Source organism: Anopheles coustani, assembly GCF_943734705.1.
Source record: "Anopheles coustani chromosome X unlocalized genomic scaffold, idAnoCousDA_361_x.2 X_unloc_127, whole genome shotgun sequence".
Lineage (NCBI taxonomy): Eukaryota > Metazoa > Arthropoda > Insecta > Diptera > Culicidae > Anopheles > Anopheles coustani.
Window position 1 is genome coordinate 1 of NW_026525079.1, and position 15,000 is coordinate 15,000.

A 15,000-nucleotide genomic window follows, 5' to 3' on the forward strand; every position below is an offset into this window, starting at 1 on the left:
CAAGACCTTTCCAACGCTATGCCGTTTGCCTCGCTCGGACATCTACAGCCAAAGTTATTCGAGGTACACGGTACCTTACCCTGTTTTCTCAGTACTTGGTCGAAAATTTCGATCAGCCATATGACCGACTTGGACAACCCTGAGCGGGTTGGCCCCATATAACTAAACTTTCGTCTCGTGGAGGCAAACTTATAAATATTCCACGTCAACTCGCTATCTCGTACCGCCTTGACGGTATACTTGGTCCAAGGGCCATTTCCAGCGACTTGGTCGCAATTTCGCTCTAAGTTTCGCTAATACCTTCGTCCGTGGACATGGTGATTTTTTGTTCGTATTTTTCCTTGATAGTCCCACTCAAGACTATTCCATACCAGAGCCAAGCGTCCCGCTAAGTGCCATACAGCCTGAGCAGTAATTCATGAAAGGTACCTCTACCAGTTTTTGCCATACTTGGGTACAAACTTTGTATCGCCCATATCTCCACTTTGGAGGCCAGCCAGCACCTTGGCCCCGTATACTTTTTTGTTGGTCATGCCATGCACCAAATATAATTGTTCTACGCCAACTTGCTATCTCTTCTCCAACTTGCCGTTATTCTTGGTCCAAGTCCCATTTCATTCGTTTTTGGACCCATTTTGCTATATGTTTCACTAATAGCTTCGGCCATGGACAAGCTGATTTTCTATTTGTATTTTTCCTTGATAGTCCCACTCAAGACCATTCCAAAACACACCGCAGCTTGTCGCTCGGTGGCAAACTGACCGAGTTATAATTCATGAAAGGTACCTCAACTTGGTACACCACGTGGTCGGCCCAAACCATAAACCGACCAAACGACCGACTTGGAGCACCCTGACCGGGTTGGCCCCATATAATGAAAGTTGCGTCTCTACACGCCCAACTTATGAATATTCTACGCCAAGTCGCTATCTCTTACCGGTAAGCCGGTATTCACCTTCCAAGGGGGATTTTGGTCAAGTGCCATTTCCTGCGACTTGGTCCCCGAATACGACCATCATCACCTAATATCTCCGTGGTCTTTCAACTCAGCCTCATGAAACTTTCAGGGTAGATAGGTCTCCCCAAGACCTTTCCAACGGTATGCCGTTTGCCTCAATCGGCCATCTACAGCCGAAGTTATTCATGGTACTTGGTACCTTACCCTGTTTTTTCCATACTTGTTCGTACGTGGGTACACACTTTGTATCGCCCATATCACCACTTTGGAGGCCAGCCAGCACCTTGGCCCCATATACTTTTTTGTTGGTCATACCATGCACCAAATATAATTGTACTACGTCAACTTGCTATCTCTTCTCCAACTTGCCGTTATTCTTGGTCCAAGTCCCATTTCATTCGTTTTTGGACCCATTTTGCTATATGTTTCACTAATAGCTTCGGCCATGGACAAGCTGATTTTCTATTTGTATTTTTGCTTGATAGTCCCACTCAAGACCATACCAAATCACACCGGAACTTGTCGCTCGGTGGCAAACTGACCGAGTTATAATTCATGAAAGGTACCTCAACTTGGTACACCACGTGGTCGGCCCAAACCATAAACCGACCAAACGACCGACTTGGAGCACCCTGACCGGGTTGGCCCCATATAATGAAAGTTGCGTCTCTACACGCCCAACTTATAATTGTTCTACACCAAGTCTCTATCTCTTACCGCCTGCTCGGTATTTTACTCGTAAGTCCAAATTTCACAACTTGTACTTTTTGGCCCAATGTACTCGAGTTTCAATTTTGGTAACATTTTTCGACTTTGTCGTTTAATAACTTCCAAATCATGCTAGTTAGCGCTTTGCTTTCTTCTAGTCGTATCTAGCGCTGGGTGTTACCTTTCCAAAACATATCCTAGCTTTACAATCCATGCCATACAGCCGGAGCTACATGGTGCACAAGTCAAATCCATTTTAGCCATGTTTCATTTTTGCCTATTTTTGACCACTCGTATCACCCTTCCAGAGTGGTCCGATCTTCTCGCTGTCTATGGCCGACTTTTAGGTCTCGTAGAGGCAAACTTATAAGTATTCTACGTCAACCCGCTATCTCTTACCGCCTGCTCGGTATTCTTGGTCTTGTGTGATTTTTGGCCATTTTGGTATTATTTTTCCACTTTGTCGCTTAATAACTCAGTTTTGCTCAACACTTAGCGCTTCGGTTGTTTGGGATTATAGTTAGCGCTCGGTTCGACCTTTCCAACACTGATCTTAGCTTTTCGATCCGTTCCATACAGCCTGAGTTATTCGCGATACCGTGTTTCAACCCATTTCTCAAGTCTCGTTTTGGTCCAACTTTGAACCAGCCATATCACCCTGATGGGTACCTCCGATCTTCTCGCTCTATATTGGCCAAAGTTAGGTCTTGTGGTAACGTACTTATGATTGTTCTACGCCGTGTTCGTAGCTCTTATCGTTCGCCCGCTATTTTCGATCATAAGGTGAATTTTCGCCTCTAAACCACCATTTTTCACCTTTGCCCTCTAATATGACCGACTTGCTCAACACCTAGCGCTTCGCTTGGTAGGACACATAGCTAGTGCTCGTCAAGACCTTTCCAACGCATATCCAAGCTTTCCGATCCGAGCCATACAGCCTGAGCTATAGGCGATACCGTTTTTCCCATTTTCTTGGTCACATGCACTTTAGGGTACCCCTTTTTGCTTTTGACCCTTAATACCTCCTCCGGGTCACTAGTAGGCGCTTAGCTTGGTAGGAAACATAGCTAGAGCAGGCCTTCACCTTTCCAAAACTGCCTCAAGTGTACCGATCCGACATCTAGAACCAAAGTTATGGTCATTCCTATCATGCTCTACTTTCATGGTCAACCTCCACCAAGCACACCTAGGTTGGACCAACTTTCACCAACTCATCTCGAACCCCAAATTTGCTTCGACCTACTAGGTTTCCCTAGTAAAGTGGTCAAAACATCCATTACAACACGACTGGTCTTTCTGGTGGTCGACCTAGGCGACTTTGTTCGACGACCACCACCCCATGGAACTAAAAGACGTCCCTTGATACGGACCACCGATACATTTTCCGGCCTGTCTAAACTACACTCATCGAAATTTTTTTGGGTCCCCACCGTCATACAAGTTTGCCTAGGTCAAGTTTTTCTTCCGGATCGGCCGCGGACCTCACTTTTCATTATCTAGGGAGGCCATAGGGCCCCAAAAGGGGTTTTTTAAAATTTTCGACACTTTCGACTTTGGTCGGATTTTTTCCGATTTTGGTCCGACCTAGGGACTTGGTGGTCCAAGGAGCCTCGGGACCAAACTTTTTTCTCAGGGGTCCCTACCTCCATACAACTTTGCCTAGGTCAATTTTTTGTTCCAAATCGACCGCGGATTTCACTTTTCAATATCTGGGGCTCGTGTAGAGTCCGAATATGAGGTTTTCTCATTTTTCGACATTTTCGACTTTTTTCGACTTTTTTCGGGTTTTTCGACCTAGGGGTCCGCCGAACAAATTTTGGGTCAAAAATTTTTATTGAACTAGTCGAAAGTACGCAAAAAGATAAGACTTTTTGCCGAAGACACCATGCCCCGGAACCGACTCCTTCCCCTTCAAAATTGGGGACAAACGTGATTTTTGAAACTTTTCCTTAGGGAGCCCAAGACTTAGAAAATTTTCAAATTCTCGATTTTTCGATTGCGAGCTAGCGCTTTGCGGTCTTCGGCAATGTTGTAGATCTCGACGAGATAAGACTTTTTGGTCAAGGGACATTTTGCCCTCCGACCCCTCCTTCCCCCCGCAAATCGCCCCCCAAAGTGCAATTTTTGCATTTTCACCTCTTTGCACGCACTGTTCGGCCCAAATGGCCACTTTCTATGGGTCTGAGCGCTTTGCGGTCTTCGGCAAACTTTTAGAGCGTACCAAGTCCTAATTATAATTCTTCTACACCACCTTCGTACCTCTTCATCCCTGGCCGCTATTCGCGTACCAAGGTAATTTTTGTTCATTTTGTCAACATTTTTCATCTTTGACTGCTTATATCGGCCTTGCCATGAACCGATAGCGCTTCGCTGTGTTCTAACGTAAGTTAGTACTGCTCAATACCTTTCCAAATCATGTCTTAGATTGTCATTTGCTTGCATACAGCCGGAGCTATGAGCGATACCGTAAAAAGTACCGAAACTTGGAAAAATCCTTTGATCGCCCATATCCCCCCTTTGGGGGCCAGATATCGAAAAAAGTTCTGATTCAAAAAGTTGCGCATTAACGTGTTCTAGTTATGCCTAGAACATTTCACTTCGCTAGCTGGCCTGCAACTTAGCCGTAATTGGGATTTTAGGGTGTTCTTGGAGGGCCCATTTCCTGCGACTTGGTATCTTTTGGGCCCAATGTTTCTCTAATATCTCCACGAGTTTTCCAGATAGCCTTTTCAAACTTTCAGGGTGCCTAGAACACCTCAAGACCTTTCCAACGCTATGCCGTTTGCCTAGCTCGGACATCTACAGCCAAAGTTATTCGAGGTACACGGTACCTTACCCTGTTTTCTCAGTACTTGGTCGAAAATTTCGATCAGCCATATGACCGACTTGGACAACCCTGAGCGGGTTGGCCCCATATAACTAAACTTTCGTCTCGTGGAGGCAAACTTATAAATATTCCACGTCAACTCGCTATCTCGTACCGCCTTGACGGTATACTTGGTCCAAGGGCCATTTCCAGCGACTTGGTCGCAATTTCGCTCTAAGTTTCGCTAATACCTTCGTCCGTGGACATGGTGATTTTTTGTTCGTATTTTTCCTTGATAGTCCCACTCAAGACTATTCCATACCAGAGCCAAGCGTCCCGCTAAGTGCCATACAGCCTGAGCAGTAATTCATGAAAGGTACCTCTACCAGTTTTTGCCATACTTGGGTACAAACTTTGTATCGCCCATATCTCCACTTTGGAGGCCAGCCAGCACCTTGGCCTCATATACTTTTTTGTTGGTCATACCATGCACCAAATATAATTTTTCTACGCCAACTTGCTATCTCTTCTCCAACTTGCCGTTATTCTTGGTCCAAGACCCATTTCATTCGTTTTCGGACCCATTTTGCTATATGTTTCACTAATAGCTTCGGCCATGGACAAGCTGATTTTCTATTTGTATTTTTGCTTGATAGTCCCACTCAAGACCATTCCAAATCACATCGCAACTTGTCGCTCGGTGGCAAACTGACCGAGTTATAATTCATGAAAGGTACCTCTTCTTGGTACACCACATGGTCGGCCCAAACCATAAACCGACCAAACGACCGACTTGGAGCACCCTGACCGGGTTGCCCCCATATAATGAAAGTTGCGTCTCTACACGCCCAACTTATGAATATTCTACGCCTAGTCGCTATCTCTTACCGGTAAGCCGGTATTCACCTTCCAAGGGTGATTTTGGTCAAGTGCCATTTCCTGCGACTTGGTCCCCGAATTGGACCATCATCACCTAATATCTCCGTGGTCTTTCAACTCAGCCTCATAAAACTTTCAGGGTAGATAGGTCTCCCCAAGACCTTTCCAACGGTGAGCCGTTTGCCTCGCTCGGCCATCTACAGCCGAAGTTATTAATGGTACTTGGTACCTTACCCTGTTTTTTCCATACTTGTTCGTACTTGGGTACAAACTTTGGATCGCCCATATCTCCACTTTGGAGGCCAGCCAGCACCTTGGCCTCATATACTTTTTTGTTGGTCATACCATGCACCAAATATAATTGTTCTACACCAACTTGCTATCTCTTCTCCAACTTGCCGTTATTCTTGGTCCAAGTCCCATTTCATTCGTTTTCGGACCCATTTTGCCATATGTTTCACTAATAGCTTCGCCCATAGACAAGCTGATTTTCTGTTCGTATTTTTCCCAAATAGTCCCACTCAGGGCCATTCCAAATCACATCGTAGCTTGTTGCTCGGTGGCAAACTGACCGAGTTATAGTTCATGAAAGTTACCTCAACTTGGTACAACACGTGGTCGGTCCAAACCATCAACCAACCATATGACCAACTTCGAGTCGAGCTAGCGGCTTGGCCCCATATAATCAAATGCGTGTCTTAGTAAGGGCTACTGACGGTCAGAACAATGTAACTCGCTAGCTCGTGCGCAAACTTGTGTTTTGGTCGAATATTGGGTGTTCGTGTGCCACTTCGGGTAACACGGACTTTGGTGCAACTTCACCACTTGTGCACTTAATAACTTCTCGGTCGTTCAAGTCTATGCCTTCAAACTCTCAGGGTAGTTAGGTCTCATCGAGACCTTTCCAACGCTATGTCTTTGTCTTGCTCGGCCATCCACAGCCCGAGTTATTCGAGGTACACCGTACCTTACCCTGTTTTTTCCTCATTTGGGTGCAAACCTTAGAACACCCATATGGCCCACTTGGAGACTAGCTGGCGCTGTGGCCCCATATAATGATAAGTGCGCCTTGACTAGGGCTACTGACGGTCAGAACATTTCAACTTGCTAGCTCGGGCCCACACTTGTGTTTTTCTCGAATATATGGTTCAAGTGTGCCACTTTGGGCACTTATGGACATTTTGTCCCCACACAACTTTCTTGCCTTGGTAGATAGGGTCTTGTGTTCTCGGGCAAAAAGATGCACCAAGATATGGTCTAACTTTCGTTCCTTTACCGCAAAGCGCTATCTCCAACACCCGAGGAGATAGAAAGTGATTATGTTCGGTATATCGGTCTTCCATGGCCTACTATGGTAAGCCCCTGCAGGTATGCAACCGAAGGTGCTTGGTACATTTATTTGGTGCAATATCGGTGCAAAGTAGGTGTTTCCTTGATCGGGCTATAACTTTCTTGGTTGATGTTGGATTGCTTTGCGGTCTTCGGGGGATAGTTAGGGAACATGTTGGCCAACATTTTCTTATTCCTCAGCCTGGCCGTACCTCTTACCGTCTAGGCGGTATTCATGCTCTAAGTTGGAACTTGTGTTCCTTCGGGCAACTTTTCTGAATTTGACGCTTTATAACTTCCGTTCATATGCAGTCTAAGCTCTGCAACTCTCAGGAAAGCTAGTACTACTCATTTCCTTTCCATATCAGTCTTTGGCTTGTCGATCCGATGTCTACAGCCTTAGTTATTCACGTTCCCTGTGAAGGTAGGTTGTTGCCCATTTTCCAGTTCATGTGGTAACATTCCCGGACTTTGCCGGCTTTCTCTTCATGTGGTAACTTGCTTGCTCATGTGGTAACTTGATAGTGTATTTCCGACAGACCCAATCTCGGACTTAGCCAATTTTTCCCTTCATATTATATGAATCCATCACTAGGCCATCTTGCTTGCTTGTGTGGTAACTTGAAAGTGTATGTCTGACAGACCCAATCTGGGACTTAGCCGATTTTTCTCTTCATATCATATGGATCCATCACTAGGCCATCTTGCTTGCTTGTGTGGTAACTTGATAGTGTATTTCCGACAGACTCAATCTCGGACTTAGCCGATTTTTCTCTTCATATTATATGGATCCATCACTAGGCCATGTTGCTTGCTTGTGTGGTAACTTGATAGTGTATTTCTGACAGACCCAATCTCGGACTTAGCCGATTTTTCTCTTCATATCATATGGATCCATCCTTAGGCCATCTTGCTTGCTTGTGTGGTAACTTGATAGTGTATTTCTGACAGACCCAATCTCGGACTTAGCCGATTTTTCTCTTCATATTATATGGATCCATCACTAGGCCATGTTGCTTGCTTGTGTGGTAACTTGATAGTGTATTTCTGACAGACCCAATCTTGGACTTGGCCGATTTTTCTGTTCATATCATATGGATCCATCCTTAGGCCATCTTGCTTGCTTGTGTGGTAACTTTGAAGTGTATTTCTGACAGACCCAATCTGGGACTTAGCCGATTTTTCTCTTCATATTATATGGATCCATCACTAGGCCATCTTGCTTGCTCATGTGGTAACTTGGAAGTGTATGTCTGACAGACCCAATCTGGGACTTAGCCGATTTTTCTCTTCATATCATATGGATCCATCACTAGGCCATCTTGCTTGCTTGTGTGGTAACTTGGAAGTGTATTTCTGACAGACCCAATCTGGGACTTAGCCGATTTTTCTCTTCATATTATATGGATCCTGGACTTAGCCGATTTTTCTCTTCATATCATATGGATCCATCACTAGGCCATCTTGCTTGCTTGCGTGGTAACTTGGAAGTGTATGTCTGACAGACCCAATCTGGGACTTAGCCGATTTTTCTCTTCATATCATATGGATCCATCACTAGGCCATCTTGCTTGCTTGTGTGGTAACTTGGAAGTGTATTTCTGACAGACCCAATCTGGGACTTAGCCGATTTTTCTCTTCATATTATATGGATCCTGGACTTAGCCGATTTTTCTCTTCATATCATATGGATCCATCACTAGGCCATCTTGCTTGCTTGCGTGGTAACTTGGAAGTGTATTTCTGACAGACCCAATCTCGGACTTAGCCGATTTTTCTCTTCATATCATATGGATCCATCACTAGGCCATCTTGCTTGCTTGTGTGGTAACTTGGAAGTGTATTTCTGACAGACCCAATCTGGGACTTAGCCGATTTTTCTCTTCATATTATATGGATCCTGGACTTAGCCGATTTTTCTCTTCATATCATATGGATCCATCACTAGGCCATCTTGCTTGCTTGTGTGGTAACTTGGAAGTGTATTTCTGACAGACCCAATCTGGGACTTAGCCGATTTTTCTCTTCATATCATATGGATCCATCACTAGGCCATCTTGCTTGCTTGTGTGGTAACTTGGAAGTGTATTTCTGACAGACCCAATCTGGGACTTAGCCGATTTTTCTCTTCATATTATATGGATCCTGGACTTAGCCGATTTTTCTCTTCATATCATATGGATCCATCACTAGGCCATCTTGCTTGCTTGTGTGGTAACTTGGAAGTGTATTTCTGACAGACCCAATCTGGGACTTAGCCGATTTTTCTCTTCATATCATATGGATCCATCACTAGGCCATCTTGCTTGCTTGTGTGGTAACTTGGAAGTGTATTTCTGACAGACCCAATCTGGGACTTAGCCGATTTTTCTCTTCATATTATATGGATCCTGGACTTAGCCGATTTTTCTCTTCATATCATATGGATCCATCACTAGGCCATCTTGCTTGCTTGTGTGGTAACTTGGAAGTGTATTTCTGACAGACCCAATCTGGGACTTAGCCGATTTTTCTCTTCATATCATATGGATCCATCACTAGGCCATCTTGCTTGCTTGTGTGGTAACTTGGAAGTGTATTTCTGACAGACCCAATCTGGGACTTAGCCGATTTTTCTCTTCATATTATATGGATCCTGGACTTAGCCGATTTTTCTCTTCATATCATATGGATCCATCACTAGGCCATCTTGCTTGCTTGTGTGGTAACTTGGAAGTGTATTTCTGACAGACCCAATCTGGGACTTAGCCGATTTTTCTCTTCATATTATATGGATCCTGGACTTAGCCGATTTTTCTCTTCATATCATATGGATCCATCATTAGGCCATCTTGCTTGCTTGTGTGGTAACTTGATAGTGTATTTCCGACAGACCCAATCTCGGACTTAGCCGATTTTTCTCTTCATATTATATGGTTCCATCACTAGGCCATCTTGCTTGCTTGTGTGGTATCTTGAAAGTGTATGTCTGACAGACCCAATCTCGGACTTAGCCGACTTTTCTCTTCATATAATATGGATCCTGGACTTAGCCTGTTATTAGGTTATTATATATGGATCCTGGACTTAGCCGATTATTAGGTTATTATATATGGATCCTGGACTTAGCCGATTTTTCTCTTCATATAATATGGATCCGGGACTTAGCCGATTATTAGGTTATTATATATGGATCCTGGACTAAGCCGATATTTCTCTTCATATAATATGGATCCGGGACTTAGCCAATTTTTCTCTTCATATAATATGGATCCGGGACTTAGCCGATTTTTCTCTTCATATAATATGGATCCGGGACTTAGCCAATTTTTCTCTTCATGTGGTAACGTATGCCAATCGCTCACAAGTCATGGGATAAGGGTACTTGTGTTCTTCCATCTTCTAAGTCCCGCACGGGGACATCGTGATCGCCCCAAGTCCGGAATAGCGCCAAGTCAAGCCCCACGGTGGCCGTGCAGGACCTGTTAGCGGCGGCCCCACTGACAGCACTAATCCGGACTTAGAAATTATATCTTTCTAATCGAACACCACACACGCAACACCACCATACCACCATCTCCTTGCAAGTACCTAAGTACCCGCAACTCCATGGTGAAGGCAATGTCACTCCATCACCAACCTCTTTGCATTGCAAGCACTTGCGTACCTACAACACTCCGAAGAAGGCAACGGCGCGCGATGCTCGACTCCACACACCTCACCACACCACACCACCGATGGCCAGCCAGCCAGCCAGCCCAGCTAAGGGCTAACCCACCAACCAACCACCAATGGCCTAGGCCAGCCGGATCCCACCTTCAAGTCCAAGCACAGCCAAGTGCAAGTACCGCCAAGTGTTCACCAACCAACCATCACACCAGGTCAGCCGGCCAGTACCCACCTTCAAGTGCCATTACCCTCGGGTGCAAGCCCAATCAAGTGTTAACCAACCAACCCGGCCAAGGCAGCCAACAGGCCGGCACCCTACAGCACCGACCCGCCATCACCACCTCAACCGTTGACCATGCAAGTGGCCTCGGACAACAGGTGACACCCGAAGTACATCCGAAGAACGTATATCAAGTGTTTGCTCACCAAGTCCTCAACCAACCCCAAGTACCCGGAGGTACCCAGAGTGTTGGATCCGCCAACCCGTCCCGGCACTCCAAGTCCTCGCGAACCCAAAGTGTTTGCCCGGTAGGGCCATTGTATCACAACGCTTGCGACCATGCAAGTGGCCTCGAACAAGGTGACAGGGGTATCTTCACCAAGTTCTCAACCAACCCCAAGTACCCGGAGGTACCCAGAGTGTTGGGTCCGCCAACCACTACCAGCACTCCAAGTCCTCGCGAACATAAAGTGTTTGCCCGGTAGGGCCATTAGACCACAACGCTTGCTAACCATGCAAGTGGTCTCGGACAACAGGTGACACCCGAAGTACATCCGGAGAGTGTACAACAAGTGTTTGTTCACCAAGTCCTCAACCAACCCCAAGTACCCGGAGGTACCCAGAGTGTTGGATCCGCCAACCCGTCCCGGCACTCCAAGTCCTTGCGAACCCAAAGTGTTTGCCCGGTAGGGCCATTGAATCACAACGCTTGCTACCATGCAAGTGGCCTCGGACAACAGGTGACACCCGAAGTACATCCGGAGAGTGTACAACAAGTGTTTGTTCACCAAGTCCTCAACCAACCCCAAGTACCCGGAGGTACCCAGAGTGTTGGATCCGCCAACCCGTCCCGGCACTCCAAGTCCTTGCGAACCCAAAGTGTTTGCCCGGTAGGGCCATTGAATCACAACGCTTGCTAACCATGCAAGTGGTCTCGGACAACAGGTGACACCCGAAGTACATCCGGAGAGTGTATATCAAGTGTTTGTTCACCAAGTCCTCAACCAACCCCAAGTACCCGGAGGTACCCAGAGTGTTGGATCCGCCAACCCGTCCCGGCACTCTAAGTCCTTGCGAACCCAAAGTGTTTGCCCGGTTGGGCCATTAGATCACAACGCTTGCTAACCATGCAAGTGGTCTGGAGTATAGGTGATACTGACATACCACCGAGATGGTACATCTAGTATTGGGTCACCAAAACCAAACCAACCCCAAGTATCAACCCGGCATACTCAGAGTGATGGATCCGCCAACCCGTCCCGGCACTCCAAGTCCTTGACGAACCGAAAGTGTTTGCCCGGTAAGGCCATTAGATCACAACGCTTGCTACCCCACGGCGAGCTAAACATGCAAGTGGTCTTAGGCAACAGGTGACACCCGAAATTCATCCGAAGATGGAATATCAAGTGTTTAATCACCAAGCCAGCATCCAAACACCAAGTACCCCGGGAGGACCCGATGCGTTGCGACCATCTCCAAGTTCTTGACGAACCCGCAGTGAAAGGCGGTAAGGCCTCTGGGCCGCAACGCTCGCATGTGTTAACCCGCAAACACCACTGACCGGTCGGTCCACCGCAAGGGTGGGTCCAACTAGTCCACACACGGTATGCCGCATGTGCCCCCCGGGGGGAGCACACCGCACACAACCACCAAGCATGGGTCGCCTGAAAGGATCGAAATGTACATCTCTCTTCAATGCGTAGCGCCCAGCCTGCAAACCCGTCGTTTTCGGGTGGTCTTAGGAGTCGAAACTATTCTTGGAAGATCGGCAAGCACAACGCCTTTTCCCACTTCAGGTACTTCGGCGAGCGCACTCGCGATAGGCTCAGTTTGAGGGTTTCCAATAAATGGAAAGAGTCTATAGAAGACTCAATCCGGTCTCGTGATGTTATTAGCCATCTAGCTAACGACTCCTATACATATACTACCAGCCTGGTTCGGTTACGACCTTAGAGGCGTTCAGGCATAATCCGACGGACGTAGCGTCATACCAAAGTCCGCTCGGACTAGTATTGAGCCATTGGTCCGTACCTGTGGTTCCTCTCGTACTGCACAGGAATTCCATTGAGATAGTACTTGCACACCAGTAGGGTAAAACTAACCTGTCTCACGACGGTCTAAACCCAGCTCACGTTCCCTTGAAAGGGTGAACAATCCTACGCTTTGTGAATTTTGCTTCGCAATGATAGGAAGAGCCGACATCGAAGGATCAAAAAGCCACGTCGCTATGAACGCTTGGCGGCCACAAGCCAGTTATCCCTGTTGATCGTCCTCGAGGCCAACGAGGGCAAGGCCTTCCTCGACACATACAGGGCAGTGCGTTCCAAGACCAATGTGGATCAGTTCGTGGCGAGGGTTTGCCGCACAGGGGAGCGGAAGCTGTCGCTGTGGCTGAAGCCGAACACGGACTGCGAGAGTGTGCTGGCCGATGTCAGCGAAGCCATCAAGGAGGATGGAGTGGCCCACCTCCTTGTCGACAAGCAGACGGCCGCGATTACAGGAATAGACATGCTGGCGACTGTCGACGACTTGATTTCGGCGATTAAGCGACAGGCGGGGCTGACGGTTCCGGGCGAGGCAGTTCGGCTGTGGCGGCGGTACGACGGGCTGCAGAAAGCCCATATCAAGCTGCCGCGCGGGCAGTGCCAGCTTCTCGACGGTCACCGGGTCACCATTGGGAACACGAGTTGCATCGTGCAGGCGCTCGCATCGGTCCCTGCAGGAGAGCAGCTCTGCTACCGCTGCTTTGGCAAGGGGCACCGCTCTCGCGAGTGCACCGGCCCTGACTACTCCAAGTGCTGCTTCCGGTGCGGATCGAAGCAGCACAAGGCCAAGGAGTGCAGCTCGGGCCCCAAGTGCCTTACGTGTTCCGGACAACATCAGACAGGTTCACCGGTTTGCAGCGGAAGTAGACAGCCGTCATGTTCCCGCTAGCTTCGAACACCACTGTTAGAGGGCGTGACGCTGGGTTGAAGATCCTCCAGATCAACTTGGCGCGCAGCAGGGTAGCACAAGACCTCATGCTCCAGACCGCACGGGAGCAAAGGATCGACATTGTGCTGGCGTCGGAGATCTACCGTGTTCCACCCAATAACGGGAACTGGGCGGTGGACTTGACAGCGAAGGCAGCTGTTATAACGACCGGAGCCTTGCCCATACAGCGAGTCTGGGCAAGTAGGGTAGGACTGGTGTCGGTCCAGGTGGCGGGGGTGACCTTCATCTCTTGCTACGCCCCACCAACACCGGGATGGACGGACGAGGACTACCAGCGGCTGCTCGACGAGATCGATATCGAGGCCAGAGCACACCCCCTCGTAGTCTTGGCGGGCGACTTCAATGCCTGGCACGTGCGATGGGGCAGCGCGAGGACGAAGCCGCGTGGTGAAGATCTCGCCGAGGTCGTCGACCAGCTTGACCTGGCGATCTTGAACCGCGGCAGTGTGCCCACGTTCGTCGGCAACGGCAGTGCTACTGAAAGTGTGGTCGATGTGTCCTTCGCCAGTCCGGCCATTGAACCCGGTAACGACTGGCGGGTGCTCGACACTTTCACCAACAGTGACCACAGATACGTGAGATTCAGCGTATCCGCGACACCAGTCAGCAGCGCTTCACCACACCAGCAGAGGCAACCGCAACAACAGCACCAGCATCGCGACCGGCAGCGACAACGCGAGCAGATTGGACCGAGATGGAAGTTGCGTCAATTCCATCCCGAAGCCTTCCAGATCGCGCTCCAGGCTTCCGGGTTTGCCGAAGCGGCTGTATCACCGGCGACTCTCACCGCTGGACTTACTAGAGCCTGCGATGAGGTGATGCAGAGGGCACCGCCAGCGCAGTTTTTGGTGAGACCGGAAATGTACTGGTGGACGCAGGAAATCGGCCTTCTCAGGGAGCAGTGCAAGTCATCTGAGGATGCGATTTTGACCGCCGGAACCGGTGCACAGCGAGAGTTGGCCAGAGAACGGCACAGGAGCTGTAAGAAGGAACTCGCCCGTGCCATCAAGGCAAGCAAGGACCGTAGCTTTGATGAGATGATTGCGGAAGCTGAGGACAACGTCTTCGGCACTGCCTACAAGGTAGTAACGTCACGCCTTAAGGGTAGCCGCGTCCCCCCGGAGCGAGATCCTGCGATTCTACAGCACGTCGTGTCGGAACTCTTCCCGGATCATGGCACTTTTGAGTGGCCTGCACCGGATCTGGTCGATTGGGGGCAGACAACGCAGGAACCAGTGAGGGAGGTGTCGGATGAGGAGCTCTTGGCGATCGCGGCGCGGATGGTGCCCACTAAGGCCCCGGGACCCGATGGCATCATCAATGCGGCACTGAGGGTCGCTGTTCGCGAGCACACGGAGACGTTCCGCCGCGTGTTCCAGGAGTGCTTCGATCAATGCACCTTTCCCGCTGACTGGAAGCGACAACGACTTGCTTTGCTACCCAAGTTCGGAAGACCTC

The 15,000-nt window shown here is 48.5% G+C and overlaps 1 pseudogene; it reads right to left on the bottom strand.

The window, feature by feature from the left end:
- Positions 1–12,188: 12,188 nt before the first annotated feature.
- LOC131270038 (large subunit ribosomal RNA) overlaps positions 12,189–15,000 on the bottom strand; it is an 8,720-nt pseudogene continuing 5,908 nt past the window's right edge.